Below are 15,548 nucleotides of genomic sequence, written 5' to 3'. Positions count from 1 at the left end.
GTTTGGAAAGGCAAACATACAGTTGGCCAATGCAGTTTTCAAATAGCAGAGAATTGTCTCTCTTTTCTCCCCAAAGATAGTAATCAAATATTCTTTCCGTTCCTCAAATTCAGTAGAACTTAATTGGACCTATTATGTTTTAAGCACTCAGAGAGAACATAGTAAACAACTGTTTACCCTGACCTTTTATCATGTTCATTTGTTTTTCTCTGATTTGCTTCCTCATGTACCCATATACCGTGCAGCAAAGAGTAAAAAATCCAAAAGTTGAAACATCCTAAAAGCATGTTTGACTCGAGTACCCACCTGAAGTAGTAATCCCTTCCCTCATCCTACTGGTCTTCCACATTCTCTGACATCCTTGATGACAGGGACTTTACATTTTTAGGAAGTAATCTCTTTCATTGTGAGGACACTTCTTGTTAGAATACTTTATTATAATGACCAGAAATCTACCATTATTCTGTCCACTAGAACAACTTGGAATAAATCCACAAATCAATCCAAATTTTTTTCTTCCTTACATTTATTATCTTTGTGTAAACATGTCTAGCTCCCTCAGCTGTGTCTGTACATGGTATTGTGCCTGGGCACTTGACTATTCTGACTGACTGCTAATTGTAAAATAACACATCAGTGTTCCACACATAAATTGTAGGGATTGTAACTGAACACATAGCCCCTGGTATGGTTTTAGCCATAAGAGTGTCTGTAAGAATTTTATTTGAGTTGCTTAACACTGAGGAAAGGAAGCGGCAAACACAGATCCCCATGGCACGTCTGACCATTCTGCCCTCTTGCTGACGTGAATCCACCCACCTACACTACCTGGATTTGCTCGGCCACACAGCATTCTTCCTGCTGTGTGAGTGCCTTGTCCACATTTCTCCATTCTATTGGTTAAACTGTCATAGACAACTGTCAATGATTCTTGAGATTTTTATATGCTCAGTATGTTCATAGAATTCCTTTTATATATTAAGCCAGTTAACCTATTCAAATGGTAAATTAAATCATTTTGACATGGCCAAACCTTGCCCTTCATTTCTCTCAACACTCAAACTAAAAATTTAGATCTATTTTCTATCCTTTCATTGAAGTAGTAACTGTGATAAAAGAATAAGTAATTATGATAGTTTAGTATTGGCAAAAATATAGAACAACAAAGAGCTAATGTTTATAGGGTAGATTATTTGAGTGTTCCAACTTTCAGAAAAAGGAGAAGATTTGGCTTGTTTTTGGAGGCTTTGCCAAGGGATGAGACTGGAATGTTGAAAACAAGAAAGTTCAGCAGGTAGGAGAGGTAGTTACAGGACAAATACCCAAGGGAATATACTTCTCAGTCTTAACTGCATTTTTAAGCTCTTAAACATATAAAGTTATATTATTTGGAAAAACAAACTAATAGTAAATGATACTTTTTAACTGGGATATGAAAATGCACACCTAGTACCTTGGAGAATCTAAAGTAAACAAATACAAATGTTTCTTACTTAACAATACCCCAGGAGTAGGTTACTCACAATGTTTTTTAATTCAGAAGGGAGAAGTGGTAAAATATTTGTTACTCAGAATGAGGTAATTAATAGGAAGAAGAATGACTTTTCAATGAATGTGTTAAAGACTAACCCTTCAAATAAGGAAAGTTTAGAACTGATGAAAACACTCTTATTCAACACTTTCTGAGCACTTACTGTGTACTAAATGTGATTCTGTGAAATACTTAGGGAATAATAGAAAATAGTTCCTGCACTTATATGATTTCTCCATAAATAGTAGAAAGAGTTAATTTGTTCATATCTTGAAAGTGAATAGAGGGAATAATTTTAGCTGTGACCAGCTAAAATAGTTCAGTCAACTGTTGCAATCACAGTGATGAATACATGGTCTACAGATGGGTCCTGATGTTTCCTAACTCCATGCCTTCAGACGTGTCACTCTAATTGGAATGCACTTCTCTGTTTAGATAGTTAGAACATTTTATTTCAAAAGTATCTTTGTATCTCCATCTCCATCCCTTTACCTTCATTTGGGTGGGGTGATTTCCCTTTAGATTTAATATTTTATGTATTTGTCTCTTTTATAACTTCATACAATTATATTTTTAATTCACTTCAATCTTTGCTTCCTCCCATAATATATAAGCTGCTGAAAAGAAACAATTCTATTTTATTAGTTTTAAATGACTGGCACCTACTATATTTTCTTTTACATAGTAAGTGATAAATAAATATCTTCTGACCAAATAAATGATATATAAATTTATATAGAGAGATCTTTTGAGGTTAACTTTTCTATAAATACATTTTCCCCTTTATTACCATATTCCAGAATTCACAAAGGAACACTATGATATTAAAAGATTCACACAGATATTCAATATAATATATATCAACTATATGACAAATATACATAAATGAATATATTCATACATATATACATGTACAGTTTATGCGTGTTTGTATATGTAATTAATTGGTTATATAATTTTTATATTGTACTTAAAAATATTGAATATATGTAACTGACCAAACTTCAGTATTTTTATATTAATCCTCTGTATCATTTTATTGTTACTTAAAAGGAATTACCTTTGATTATTTTCTCTACTAATGAAATGTTCATTAATATAAAACCTAGATAGATAGGAGATAATTTGTAATATTAAACCCACTTGATGGAAATCAGTGAGTTAAAAAGATAAAGATAAGCCTCTTATTTAAAGCAAGATAATTATGAGTAATGAAATTTTCAGAGTTTTTGTGATTCATATTTAAATGTAAGTCCCAGAAGCTAGCCCTAGAATAAAACAATTTCTGGCAAGAGACTGACTTTTTTCCAATGAATAATTAAAACTGCAACTTTTTTCCATGTGAGCCATCTTATATCTTGGCAGTAGTCATAGTAGTATTTCAATAATTTATAAAATTTTGAATATAATATAGTTAATGCCACAAAAGCAATTTCTTTGATATTGAATTATAAGAGAATGCACTTAGGCCACTGTGACTAATGATCTAAGGGCCAGCAACCTGGCAAATTACTTTTTAACCCAATTTTAGAGAGAATTTTTGCATGTAAACATAGGACTCTACTGAGATCTCCTGGCATATAGTTGCATGGTCACATTTGGTTATTGCATTCAGAAAACATAAACAAAGCATTCTCTTTGAGAAAAATAGATAAAGGAACATGACGATTAAAAAAATATAGATAAGGTTTTTGGTGGGGGGAGCAGAATATGAATGCGAATCATGGTTTCATTATTTAAATTTCTGAATACATTCTATCCTCAGAATATTTCCTAAGGCAGGACTCTAGTCACTGTGAAGACCTAATCATGCTTATTCTATGACAGGTGATCAACTTACACATTAGTATGAAAATGTACAGCTTTGATGAGAAACCAAGCAATGTAATGTGAAAATGGATTCCTTGGGTCTTACAAGGCAGATGAACAGGCTGTGGGCTTGCTAGGATGTAAGGCAGGGATGGCAAGATTATGACTTTATGACTGAATCCAGACCACACAGGGTTTGGAGCATATGGTGAGGATTTTGTACACACATAAATCTATGGGCACTGTTTACTTTCACAGACCGTGTAGGTTTCTATATTATGACAGTTTCCCAGCCTGTGATGATCAAGTGTCTTCAGTAAGTGGCAAATTTTTCTAATTCCCATAATGGTACCATTTGGGTTGGGGCCAGGGTGAATCACAGATATTTGGATGAGTTCACATGGTACCAAAAAAATGGAAAAATTTATGTTTTAAAGATTGGCAAACCTGGATATCCATTTTCTAAATTGAAATTATCAGTGGTAGCTGCCCTCTTTGGCCTGGTGCTCTCCACTGGGCCTTATCACTCACAATGTTTACATGCACATTTCTCTTTACCTACCTTAGTCGTGATGTTACTTATGCATTGGCTTAGGTATTGTAGTTTTTAATATAAATAACTAGGACTTTGAGCTTCATGGGAAGTTTTCTCACCTATTTTGCAGTCTCTATGTTATCCCTCTGTCTATTGTAATGCTGACGCCACACTTTCTTTGTTGTAGTATTATAAGAATGTCTTGAAGTTAGTTAGTATAAGTCCTCCAACTTTCACTATTCTTTTTCAGACCATGCCTTTACTTGGTCATTTTAAACAACTACCATTATATATTTTACTAGCAATTCTGCTGTATGGACACCCTATTGGGAGTCTCACTGGGATGACTTCAACAGTTGGACCTAGAAGTGTTGAGGTGCTTCCTAAGCTCTCTTTTTGCTCCTGTTGTTTCAGAACTTCTCCAGGTGGGGTCTACATGTGGTATCTCTTTCACATGTTCCCTCCAGTGTGGTAGGTCCATGGTAGTTAGGCTAATCATATGGCAACACAGACCTCCAAGAGTCAGTGTCCTCAGAAAACAAGGCAGATGTCTAATGACAGTTTACGATTCAGTCTTGGAAGGCACATAGCTTTTCTTCTCAGTTCTATTATTTGAAGCATCCAGGAGCCTACTCAAATTCAACTGAGGATGGGGCACGAGTACAAAGACTCCATTTATAATAGGGGAAGAACTTGGGGCCATATTGTAAAACTGCCACATAAACCAACTAAAAAAGAAGCAAGTGGGTGAGTGGAAGAAGAAATCAGGGGTTGGATGTATTGAATTCTGCCCCATGATCGACCCTACCCCTGCCAACAAAATAAGAGCCGCTAAGCTCTCACTGCCTTACGCATAGTGATGTCCGACAAATATTAACCTTCCCTGTAGGTGTCCTTTTGTAAGACATGTGCCCAACGAGAAAAGAAAGAGAATGAAAATGTGGCATTTTGAATTGTTTTCCTGTTGCTTTCTAGCTCAGTTGCTAGAGGGTGTGTGTTCTAGAGAAAGGGACACTTTATTTTCAACCGAAACTTAAGCACAATTTTCTGGTGGTGCTGTTGGGCCTCATGGAAATCTCTTGGGCCTGTGTGAAAATACATGCATAAAATACAAAAGGAAATACATAAAACAATTAATAGTGGTTCTCTTGGAGTGGTGGGATTATTTTAAATGAAATCACATGAAATTACCGGTAGCCCTTTATTTTCAATCTGCCAAAAGGCAATTTTAGATGTTTCAACCTGATAGGTGCCTTGGGGGTTTTCTTCTTCATTCTTTATCTGTCTCCACATTCTATTCAGTAGGTGTGTGCTACCTTTGTAGTTAGAAAAATAAATATTGTGCTCAAAGAACAAAGAAACCAGACTTGGTTAGAAAAGGCGTGATTTTTCTGCTTGTGCTGCAATGACACATCATCTCTACAAGTACCAAAAACATAGCAGTCTTTAGATATAAAACTCTGCTAAAATAAGTTTACAGAAACCTGTGCCTATCAAGGAGAACTCATATTTAAGTGAAGCAGGCTCACCTTGTGAAAGGAGAAACCAGGTGTGACATTATAACTCTACGAGTCCAAGGGTAGACATTGGACTTACGTTTCAAAAACCGCTAAAGTAAGCTTTTAGAGATGGGAAATGTTTGCAAAGGAGGCAGCTGGGCTCTGGTATGACACAGCTGGGCTGTTTCCTCTGGGTTATGTGGAGAATAGTTCACTGCCAAGAATGAAGCAAGAAAAGTTCACCCGGGACACCCCAGAGGGTGTTTTCAGGCACATTTCCCAACAGAACAGTGGGGTTGGCCACCAGGTTTATGGGAATAGTGACTGTACTGAAAAAGGTAACTGCTTTCCTCAAGATAAATTCCTGGAAGGAGAAATCATTGGCTCACTGGGTTAGAATTTTTAAAAGTTCTTAAAATATACTGCCAAATCGTTTCCAGGAAAAAGCTCATTATTAATTCTTAATAAAATGTTATCATCGCTGCCAGTTTTAAAGACACAGAGTTGGTCCCTTAAGAATTCTGCCTCACTAGGTGTGGGCACCTGCGTTTGTGTGCTCTCAGGTATTTCGGCTGTGGCGCTCTTCCTATGCGTTTTGTAACCGTTTTCTGCCTGGGAGAAGGCGAATTAAGCAGGCATTGTAGATTCCCTGTGATACTCAACGGGCGGTAAGGGCGCCCTGGCCTTCCTGCTGCTGCTGCCGCTCGGGCGAGGGGGTAGCTGCTATTATGGCCCTGATTTTAAACAGTGTTTTATATCTTTGAACCATCCAATAAGTGAAGCTGAAGCGAGCCTGAGGTACAGCAGGGATTTGAACTCTGGAGTATAAACACTCATGTGTAGAGGCCAGCTATTAATCCTCTAGCCAAGATGAAGCAAAGGAAAAACCTTTTCAGTCTAAAATAGTGAAACTCTTGTACAACAGTGTTGTATTTTTCACCTCAAAATGTTTATATAGCAGGTAAAAAAGTTGCCTTCAATCAAAAATTTTAAAATCATTAAATAAATGTTAAGCTACCAAAACCTATTCTTTCTAAACCAGTGGCCTCATTAGATTGTGTGTGTGTGTGTATTTGTCACTGAAAAACTACCTAGCAAATGGCTGTGCTTTCCTGCAATGAGAAAATCTGTATTAAAATTTAGGAAGTACTTACTTTCTCTCATCTTACTCGATGTATAATTTATGTATTAGGCAGCCCAGCTAGGATGGAGAAAAGGGAAAGAGAGGGATGCTATTTCCACTTTGATTTTTCCATGACTACATATCCTGTGTGATATATTCCTCTAGAGGCTTACTTTCTTCTCTCCATTACTGATCGTCTTGCTCACTGTTATGAAAAACCAATTCTGGATTTTCCCAAGGGAAAATAACCCAGTGGGGAAAAGTTGCCTATGACACCTTTCTACCTCCAGTACGAAGCCCTCTTTATGTCCACCATTTCAGCTCTCAGGAAGTATGAAAATAAATGCACGCTATTAAAATATCTCTTCTAAGGATAGTTACATTTTAATATTAGGTTCTTGAAGGTAAATAACTGCTCTGAGGGTGTGAAGGAAGGCCTGTCTCATTAGAGTGGAGACAAATAAAGAAGAGAGAGAGGTGTATGCAAAGGTCTTTTGGGTATCTTGTAATGTTTCCAAACCTGTAGATTTTGGAACTTACTGTTGGCCTGGGATCTCCTGAGTTAGCCCTCTTCCCTATCCTAGGGTTGAAAATACCTCATTCAATTATCCTGATGATTGTCTGGATGCAGAAAACTAACTATTTTTAACTATCAAATTCTACTCAAATGTCATCTGTTTCATAAAACCCTATCTAGTTTCAGTATCCCCTCCAATTCTGACTCCATTGGCAGAGTTATATTTACTGTTCTTTGTTTCCAAAATACCTTGTAGTTACAAAATCTACTTCTGTAGGATTTATGACTCCATATTATGATTAATAGTGTTAGGTCTTTCTAACTCTTTAGACATGGGCTCTTTAAGATTAGTCTGCCTAATTAGATGGGTGCTCCATAAATATTTTTATGGATGGAGAGAGGGAGAGATTAAAATAGGTCATTGACTGCTTTGCCATTTTATATAACTGACCCCTTAAAGGACACATAAGATTGAGAAAAATGTGTACATAGGTTTTCTAAAAACGGAAAACCACTAAGCAACATGATTCAAAGTTTGAACCGAAGTCTGAAAGATACATTTTTCTCAGACATGTTCTTTGCCTCCAAAGTAGTTCTGCCATGTTCCATCAGTAAGTAATTCACAAATCCGGCAAGTCTGCATTTACCAGCCATGCTTGGATATTTTTTTCCTCCTGACACTGTCTATGTGATGGAATGAAAGGAGAAGCCACAGATGTCTGTGAAATGTCATAAACTACAAAAAGTCAGTTATAGTCTGTGACTGGAGAAAACAATGATGCTCGTTAGAGTCAGGCCAGGAAATCATCCAGCACCCACAAGCAAACCAATTTTTAAAAAAATAAAAAAATCATGAAACAATTTCTTCTCTCAGTTTGAGAAAAACACCTTTTCCAGGAGGTTTGTTATGTAACGTAGATATGCTTTCGATTTCTGGGGGCTGGCCAAGACTGAGAAGGGAAGTGCCAGCCTGGGGAAACGAAGACTGTTCTTTTGATATTGCCAGCCATTTCCAGATATGGAGTGCAAGAAAAGCCAATTCTCCCAAGATTTATAGTTATGTCTAGCTTGCTCACTCAAGCAGCTTGAAAAATCTTCAGAGATATGGTTTATTTGAACTAAACCAGATTCCAAGTCTGTGGAGAGGGGGGAAAGCAGAAATAATAGGTACATACTCTTTGAGTCAAATCCTTTTGTCCTTAAATTTCCATGACTTCTCAAGTAAAAATAAATAAATGAATAGCCAATGTATGCAGTGCTGCCTAAGATGTCATAGCCCATTCTGTTGAAAATAAATTTATAATATTAATGTCGAATTATTTCTCTGATTTTGCATGGCCAAAACTATGGTAGGTAATGGAATAGAAAAAAATACCATTACTTTAAAGGAGTTAAAAGGAATACTGAATCCCCAAACTGAGAGGATCTCGGGGGGGGGGGGGGGAAAGTCACATAGAAGCCATGGTACTATAATTGCATTTTCACTATATTCTCAGAATTTTTATTGTATCATCTTCTCCAGGGTATGAAATTTTATGGGGAATCTTCTTTAAAATATCGAAGAAATATTAGCTCGGTACATGTAAGAAAAATAAAACAGATACTTGTTGAATATCCTAGGTGTGTCAGACCCCTTTGTAGGTGCTGGTGATACAGATGCTGTTGAAAAAAACAAACGAGATTTCTACAACCAGGACCTACATTCTCTGAAGAGAAGACAGGCAATAAACAAGTATACCAAAACCAAAGACAATGACAGATCGTAAGCATACTATAACAGAGAAACTCTGAGGAAGAGTGCAGCGAGAAGGGACTGAGGGTTGTGGGCGCAAATGGTTCTTTCAACAAGATACATGCCTAGAGAAATGGATCTTGCTCTGAGATGATCAATATCATCAGTGACACAGTGTTTTAAAATGGAATTTTCACCTTTTAGCACTCACTCCAAAGTTCATATTTCAGTGTGTTTTCTTTCTGGTAAATTTTTGGAGTGGAGGAATTTGCTGTGAAGAGGTTGGTCAAGCAGGGCACCAAAAAGACAGAATCGCTTTTATTTTTATTTCTTGCTTGCCCTGGAAAACATGCTTGAAGAACAGGTCTAGTGATTATGTGCATAATCCAGACAGATACATTAAAACCGTTAAAGGTTTTTGATAATGAGCCTATGTATGACTTCAGAGAGTGAGTGGGAGTGCACTCAGTGCACTTTCCTTCATGTATGCACAACCAGGGACACGGACAGTGTGGCGAAGGCCTGGGGGTGGGTGGTGGGGAAGGGGGTCAATGGGGAAAAAAAGGGGACATCTGTAGTACTTTCAACAATAAAGGTAAATTTAAAAAATAAAAAATATATAAAACACGAATTTTACACCCTAAGAAATATTGTGGTTACAATATGCTGAACTGATGTTTTTTTCATAATCTGTGAGTGAGTAACTAAATAAATGTTTTGTATGTTGGATTAAATAAATATTCCATCCAACCTTTAGTTCTGGCCACCTAAAGAAGACCTCCAAATGGGTTGGTATCTGTGGTGTTTCATGGACTCTTACAACTTAAGAACTTGATGGGGCATTTAATTGACTCCAGTGAGCAGATGTAAATTTACAGGCCAAATAGTCCATGTCTTGAATTTACAGTTGAGATAACCATCAAATACATCCTCTAATAGTTCTCAATATTATGTGAGACCCAGCTTTGCATATCATGCAACTTAGTATAGGTGTAAACTTTATTTTATTTATTATTTCTAAAAATCATCTGAATAGACTTTTCGTATAATAAAACATTAGGCTCATACGATTCCTGTGATGTATAGCTTAGTCACCCTTGTGTCGACTTTTTAATGGTTATGTTCCAGACTACAAGATGAATTCTTGGAAGAAATTTAATTTAAATCAGTGAAGGCTGCTTACTGAACAAACAAAAATCTTATTTATAGAGCTCAGAAAGTAAGTACACGTTAACAACAACAAGAGGCAAACCGTGCAGCCTCTCACAAACTCAATTGCCCATTATAAATATGCAAGTGGCAGGGAATGGCACCAAATGGCGGGCTGGGTAGGAATCCTTAGCATTTGGTTTGGATATGGATTCTGTGATTTTCCTTGCTGACACCGCTTCATACCCTGCCCCAGGACACTGCGATAGATGACTCCAATGGGCAAAGGCAGTTGGGGCAAGTCAAAATGCATAATTTTTTAGAGAAAGTGAAACCAACAAGGGATTTAAATTACCTTTACTGAATCTAAATCTAAAGAAACATTTAAATATGCATCATTCTCTCCTTATGGAAGCTACTGAATAGTTTAGGACAGGGTATACTAAGTAGAAGTTGAATTTGAGATCCCTGAATAATTAAAATGAAGGCAGGTTATTAATCTGAGGGATCAAGAGTGATTTCCTTAAATGTATATGGGACATCTGTTTGTCGTCTTTGGAGAAATATCTGCTCAGGTCCTCTGCCCATTTTGTAATTGGATTGTTTAGGTTTTTTGTGTTGAGTTTTGTAAGTTCTTTATAAATTGCGTGTGTTAACCCCTTATCATTGGTGAATATTTTCTCCTATTCAGTGGGTTGTCTTTTCATTTCGTGGATGATTTCCTTTTCTGTGCAAAAATTTTAGTTTGATATAGTACCATTTTTTATTTTTTTATTTTGTTTCCCTTGCCTGAGGTCATATATCAGAAAAAAAATATATTGCTTCCAGAAATGTCTGAGATTTTACTGCCCATGTTTTCTTCTAGGATTTTTATGGTTTCAAGTTTAACATGTAAGTCTTTAGTCCATTTTGAGTTTACTATTTTCTATGGTGTAAGAAGGTGGTCTGGTTTCTTTTTTTTTTTTTTTTGCACGTATCTGTCCAATTTTTTCGACACCATTTGTTGAATAGACTATCTTTGCCCCGTTGTTTATTTTTACCTCCTTTGTCAAATATTAATTAACTATAAATGTATGGGTTTATTTCTGCATTCTCCGTTCTGTTCCATGGATCTATATGAAAAGATGCTCAACACCACTAACCATCAGAGAAATGCAAATTAAAACCACAATGAGATAGCACCTCATACCTGTCAGAATGGCTCCCAGCAATAAATCAACAAACAACAAGCATGTGGAGAAAAGGGAACCCTTGTGCACTGTTGGTGAGTGTACAGATTGAGGCAGCCACTGTGGAAAGCAGTATGGAGTTACCTCAAAAAATTAAAAATGGAACTGCCTTTGGATCCAGTGATTCCACTTCTGGGACTATATCCAAAGAAACCCAAAACACTAATTCAAAAGAATATATGCACCCCTATGTTCAATGCAGCGTTATTTATAATAGCCAAGATTTGGAAGCAGCCCAAGTGCCCATCAGTAGATGGATAAAAAAGCTGTGGGACATTCACACCATGGAGTACTACTGGGTCCTAAAAAAGAAGGAAACCTTACCTTTTGCAACATCATGGATAGAACTGGAGAGCATTATGCTATGTGAAATAAGCCAGTTAGAGAAAAACAAGTACCGTATGATTTCACTCATACGTGGAATCTAATGAACAAAATGAACTATCAAGCAAAATTGAGACAGACTCATGGATAGAAAGCAGGCTGACAGCTGTCAGGGGGACAAGGGTGAGGGGCTGAGTTGGGGGGAGTGGAAGGATTGAGACAAAAAGGGAAAAAAAAGAAAAAAATTCATGGACATGGACAGCAGTGTGGGGATTGCTAGGGTTAAGGGGCTGGGGAAGGTGGAGGAGTGTATGGGGGAATAAATGGTGATGGAAGGAGATTGACTTGGGATGCTGAATACAGGGTACAGATGATGTGTTGTGGAATTGTGCACCTGAAATCTGTATAATTTTGTTAACCTGTATCATCCTAATAAATTCAATAAAAATGAAAAAATGTATATGGGAATTTTATAATACATTTAATTCCAACTCAGCCTTTAAGCGTACTTCCAATCTCTAGTTTTTAGAAAGTTTCTGATGTACAATCTCTTTCACTGGTGATACACAACAAATAATTATAAACAGTCATAAAGTCGTGTATGTTCCCAATTAAAGTCCCATTAAGGGAGAGATATTCTGTGATTTAGTATGAAATTTAGAACTTCTGTCTTTTACTGGTTTTATTTATGGTGTCACAATGATGATGACAGTAATGATAATATTATAATAATTATTTTCTGCAAATTAAACAAGTTTACATTTAAGTGAATAGCATATTTCTTTATTACTCTGCTGTGGTTCATAAATACTTAAATAATATACACAGGAGTCCAAAACGCTTATTAACTTCATAGTTATTTAGGTGACTTTAAATAATTTAATTGATTGAACACATTTGCTCCTTTTTCAACACATCATTTAAGTTAAATTTCTAAATAAAGGGTTTGAGAAAGTTTGGAATAAGGTGTATAGAAAAGGGATATCATCTAAAACAGTAAGTTATTTTAACTCTCCTCGTTTTTCTGTGCTTGAGCACAGCATATTGGACTCACCATAAGACACACTGCTTTGCCATTCGGAAAGCTAAATAGAATCCTATTTAGGATTACCTGTGTGTGTACCATTTACACACAAACTGTAACCCAGGAAGAGCTACAGAGCCGAATGGTCCTAAGACGCCAGAGATGTTACCATTCTTCCCTGCTCCTGCCACCTAGAGCAGAAGGACCTCTTTTCTCTTCCACTTTCCCTCAGCCTTATGCTCCTGGAATCATCCCAAACCCTTCCCCGGTACCAAACCTTAGTCTGGAGACAGAGCCGACAATGCCTGTTAATGTTGTCCTACACTGAGGTTATTAATAATCTGATGCATTATGCTTAGCACTGCACCGAATAGCTTTGTGCACAAGTAGCCCCACATGCTTCACATTAAAGAAACCTGGATGAAGTAATCTTTGCCAATTTGAACCCAGAAGGCATAGCTATTCAATATGTGTTACTCATGTAAGAAGGTGAAGGTAAATGTGGAAAATATTTATCTTATCTTACTTACATACCTATCTGCCTCTTTCTTTTAATTTTAAATTCCTTGAGGGCAAGGATTATACTTTGAAATTTTTACATTTCCTGTGTGTCCAGAATTAACCTTCCATAATACTCTGTAGAAGTCTTAAACTGAATATGAAAACATTCAAAATATCTTTGAATATTTAGTGAAGCAACATCTGTTTTTACCTCCACAAACTACAGTGCATGTGAAGGATTTCATTGCCCCCCTCCCTCTGCACACAGTGTCGCTGTCAACAGGTGATGCGTTCTGGGGAGAAGAGCCTTGCCAAAGGGGTTTTCCCTTAGCAGCCCCTCTTCCCATATGTTCCTTCCCTGTAGCATATCCTGAATTATGAGGCCCGGGAGGTGATCGCAATCACCGAGATGACGTGTCACACCTGGAATTCAGCACACTTCCCTCACCACACAATTTTCCTTAGTTGTGTTGAATCTAAGTTTATGGCTAAGGAACTCTTGTTTCTCTGTGAAGTCAAATATTATGCTTAATATTAGTTTACCATTTATGTTTACTGTTTAAAATATAGGCAGATGTGTAAAGATCTATTAAAATAGCTAAACTATTTTAAGACCAGATAGAATTGACAGGATAGAATGCATGATCTTATGACACTTCATCACATCTTTAAATATGCACACAACTTCTGTCTAAAGTTCAGTCAGTTATATGTTTAAAATATGTAAGTAAACTAGCCAGGCTAGGCTGATCTCTGTGTCCTATATTCTCTATAAAGGAGAAAGTACTATGTAGCTTTTTCTTTTATTTTCTTAATAGTGTGCATTGGTATAGATGTATTTGTGTGTACATTCACACATTATGTGACATCTATTTCATAGTTTACTACATCAAACCTATACCTACATCCATATAGCCAATGACATTCCTATTTAATGTTGTAACTTTATTTTTATTAACTATCCTGTTCACCAGTAGTAGGTCTTTCACATTTTTTCCCTATTTTCTTTCTATGGTATTTAAATGTCTGTATTTCTGTTGTTTCAGTTAAGCTAAAAAGAGTAGCTGTTTGGAATGGTCTTTATGTTTTTATTATTTGCTTGAGAAGAGCTCGCTGAAGAGTTTGATGATAACATCTTTTAAATGCCAATTAAAATATGTCATTTAGAAACGGTTACAATAGTATATCACTTAGGAATAAGCCTTTTCTTCAATCATAGCAACAGTTACATGTAAAAATGTTTTATATTTGTAATCATTATCCTAGATTTATTTATAGCAGGGTTATGGTTTCATTAAAATAATCGAAGATGATATTCACACTATAGGTAATTTAATTCATCCTTACGGCAGATTTTAGTTACTGTTATTTTAAATAATTGTGAAAACATCTCTTGCGTAAAGAAACTTTAAGAATCTAACAATTAAAATATTCCAGTAAAAAAGTATATTTTTCTAATAATTATCAAGGTATCAAATTACCATTTATTTAGCTTTAACCTGCAACTTCAGCATACTATAATTTTTATATAGTAAACCATAATGTATGGCATAGGCCATTCATATACCACCAAAGTGAAGTTCTGAGAACAATTTAAGGCATGGGAAAAGGGCAGTACTGAAATTAAATGCAATATGATATATGTCTTTTAAGGCATCTAATAATAATAGCTAACACTGATACCAGGTGGTTTTCTAAGTCATTTAATATGTATTGACTTATTTAATTCTCAGAGCAGCTACATGGGGTTGGTATTATTACCTCCAGCTTTCAGATGAAGACACTGAGACTGAGATACATTAATCAACTTGCCCTAGATCACTCACTAGCCAGCAGAGGAACCAGGATTCATATCCAGGTTGTTTGAGTTTTAAATGAGAACATTTGGTATAATGGACATTTTAATCCAAGAAGTTAATATAGGGATTTTCCTACCCAACTTTCCCAAAGTGCACTCCATGATCAGTAGTTTCACCAAATACTCTGGGATAAAAGCTTTGATAGTCTAACACATCAGGGAAAATAAAAACGCAACATAATATTGTCCCCTTTACTCTTGGAGATTTGCAGTGGGCATAGCAGAGGTTTTAAGAAATCCCCAAGTGAAGAGACTTGTTTCAACCCGTGGTTTCCAGACATTACTGACAAGAAAACTTGCTGAACACAAGCTTCACAGCCCTTAGTAGCAGTGCTCCTTAGAACATAAACGCTGAGACCCTCCAGCCCTACTGTTTGGCAGACGGAGAATTGAGGCCTTTGGGGGGACCCTGTACATGTTTTTATCTCACTCAGCTCTTGAATCAGCATATAGGCATAACTGTTCTGCTATTTTAAGTTTCTTCTAGATTTCCATCTTTGTTTAATCTTTTCAACAAGAAAACTGTCGCTATAGTGAAGTCACACAGATGAAACAGATTGGCTATATTCTAGTTTACTTAATACAAAGTATCCACAATACAATTTTAATGTAAGCAGTTTTAATCATTCTTGGTATTAAATATTCCATTTATTCTGAAATATTACACATCTAAAAATTAAAGAAAAATAAAACTAACCAACTAACAAAAAAAATACT

General features: G+C 36.2%; 1 protein-coding gene across 1 annotated transcript in view; it reads left to right on the top strand.

Moving 5' to 3' along the window:
• Positions 1–15,548, top strand: part of NEGR1 (neuronal growth regulator 1) — a 724,429-nt gene that overhangs the window by 396,645 nt on the left and 312,236 nt on the right. The window lies entirely within an intron of this gene.

Source organism: Miniopterus schreibersii, assembly GCF_964146895.1.
Source record: "Miniopterus schreibersii genome assembly, chromosome: 8".
Lineage (NCBI taxonomy): Eukaryota > Metazoa > Chordata > Mammalia > Chiroptera > Miniopteridae > Miniopterus > Miniopterus schreibersii.
Note: the sequence above shows the minus strand (reverse complement) of the source record. Positions and strands in the feature narration are given on the sequence as shown.